Source organism: Petaurus breviceps, unplaced genomic scaffold, assembly GCF_028583685.1.
Source record: "Petaurus breviceps papuanus isolate PSGF00001 unplaced genomic scaffold, PetGlider_PUasm1.0 38, whole genome shotgun sequence".
Classification (NCBI taxonomy): domain Eukaryota; kingdom Metazoa; phylum Chordata; class Mammalia; order Diprotodontia; family Petauridae; genus Petaurus; species Petaurus breviceps.
In genome coordinates this window covers 90,606,986-90,609,580 of record NW_027186304.1, presented here as the reverse complement: position 1 = coordinate 90,609,580, position 2,595 = coordinate 90,606,986, and the positions used below count along the sequence as shown (strand labels likewise).

The 2,595-nt window shown below is 35.6% G+C and overlaps 1 pseudogene; it reads left to right on the top strand.

Annotated features, from left to right (window-relative positions):
• Positions 1-883: 883 nt before the first annotated feature.
• LOC138170178 (large ribosomal subunit protein uL6-like) lies at positions 884-1,508 on the top strand (annotated as a pseudogene).
• Positions 1,509-2,595: the final 1,087 nt, after the last annotated feature.

Genomic DNA, 2,595 nt, shown 5'->3' with positions numbered 1-2,595 from the left:
TTGACTCTGCCTATTTGTTGGAAGGGTTTTGTTTTCCTTCTGCCTCGAAGCCCATAGGGGGAAAAGAATTTTTCCTAATTGAACAAAACAAATTAATTTTTTAAAGAGATGTCTAAGGTGGGGCCATATGAAGCCACTGGCCGGTGGGCTGCTGTGGTTTTCCTCCAAGGCGAGTCTTTTAGGCCTTCCTATGGGATCATCCATAATGAAAGGGAAAAGCTCTTGCTGTTGCCTTATTTGACCTTACTGAGTGTATATGTAGTATGTTTCACCTTTTCTTCATTTTCTAGGAGGGATCTATGCAAGAGACTTAGTCTTTTTGGAATTCAGTTTGAATTATACCTTAGGACCATAGACAACACAAAAAATAGGCTCATGGAATTAAGCTTGTAAAAGAAAATGATGAACAGCGTGGCATATCTTGATTTATCTGTATCTTTTAAGTACAGTAACTGAGCTCCAAAATGCTAAATTACTTTTAATATAGATAAATGTGATTTACCCTTATAAGGAATTAAAATTAAGATAATTTCAGAAAATGTTTCTTTGAAATTCATTAAAGTTTTACTAATCCTAGGCAATTGGGGGAAAGGCCAAGTCAAATTAGGAAAATTCTTAATGTTTTTTTTTCCTTTTTTATTAAATTTATTTATTTTCCATTTTCAACATTCATTTCCACAAGATTTTGAGTTACATTTTTTTCTCCCTGTCTTTCCCCTATCCCCCACCCCAAAATAGCAAGCCTACAGAATACCCCTTCCCCCAATCTGTTCTCTCTTATATGCTCCCCCATTACCCCCCTAACTTTCTAGTAGGGAAAGGTGGATTTCTATAGCCCAGTGCCTGTATATCTTATTTCCCAGTTGCATGCAAAAAAACAATTTTTTAAACACTTATTTTTACTCTTTGGCCCATTCACTACCAGAATGAAAACCATTCTAAGCAACCAGACCATCGACATCCCAGAAAATGTTGACATCTCTCTTAAGGGTCAGACAGTTATTGTGAAAGGGCCCAGAGGAATCATCTGCAGGGATTTCAACCATATCAATGTTGATCTCAGTCTCCTTGGAAAGAAGAAAAAAAGGCTTCGGGTAGACAAGTGATGGGGAAATCGAAAAGAACCTGCAACTGTGCACACAATCTGTAGTCATGTACAAAACATGATCAAAGGCGTTACCCTGGGTTTTCATTACAAGATGAGGTCTGTGTATGCTCACTTCCCTATCAACGTTGTTATTCAAGAAAATGGCTCATTTGTTGAAATAATAAATTTCTTGGGTGAAAAATATATCCGAAGAGTGTGCATGAGACCAGGTGTTGCACGTGCTGTTTCTCAAGCCCAAAAAGATGAGTTAATTCTTGAAGGAAATGATATTGAACTTGTCTCAAACTCAGCTGCCCTGATCCAACAGGCCACCACAGTAAAAAACAAGGATATCAGAAAATTTGGGGATGGCATCTATGTTTCTGAGAAAGGCACAGTGCAACAAGCTGATGAATAAGTTGGAAAAGATGCCCAAAAGGCCGTGTCCTGAGGAGTCAACACTAATTCAGATCTCAAATAAAAATAGTTTTTGTCAAAAAAAACCACTTATTTTTAAAACTTTAAGTTTCAGATTTTTCCCCCTCTTCCCTCCTCATCCGCCCCCACTAGGAAGATAAGCAATTTGATATTAGGTTGTGTACATGTTTAGTTACCCAAATCATTTCCATAGTAGTTATATTGTGAAAGACTAACTATATTTCCCTCCATCCTATCCTGCCACCCCACTTATTCTATTTTCTCCTTTGACCCTATCCCTTTTCAAAAATGTTTGCTTCTAACCATCCTCTCCCCAAACCTGCCTTCCCTTCTATCATCCCACCTCTTATCCCCTACCTCCTATTTTCCTGTGGGGTAAGATACCAAATTGAGTATGTTATAATGTTATATATTATACTATGTGTGTGTATATATATTATATATGTATATATGGTATATAATATATACTATATATAACATATATATTATGTTATATATTATATGTGTATGTCATTCCTTCCTTAAGCCAAATTCAATGAGAACAAGGTTGTCCCATACCTTTCACCTTCCTGTTCTTCCCCTCCATTGTAACAGTTTTCTCTTGCCTCTTTCATATGAGATAATTTACTCTAATCTATCTCTCCCTTTCTCCTTTTCCCAATAAATTCCTCTCCCACCTCTTATTATTTTTTAGATATCATCCCTTCATATTCAACTCATCCTGTGCCCTCTGTCTATGTAATCATGAACATAAATATACCCACACTCACATATATATTTATATACACATACACCTTCCTATACATACAAATATATGTATGTATACATGTATATATATACATATATATTCCCTTCAAATATCCTAATACTGAGAAAAGTCTTATGAGTTACAATTATCATTGTTCCATGTAGGAATGTAAATAGTTCAACTTTAATAAGTTCCTTATGATTTCTTTTTCCAGTTTACCTTCTCATGCTTCTCTTGCTTCTTATATTTAAAAATCAAATTTTCTGTTCAGCTCTGGTTCTTTCATCAAGAATGCTTGAAAATCCTCCATTTCATTGTATGA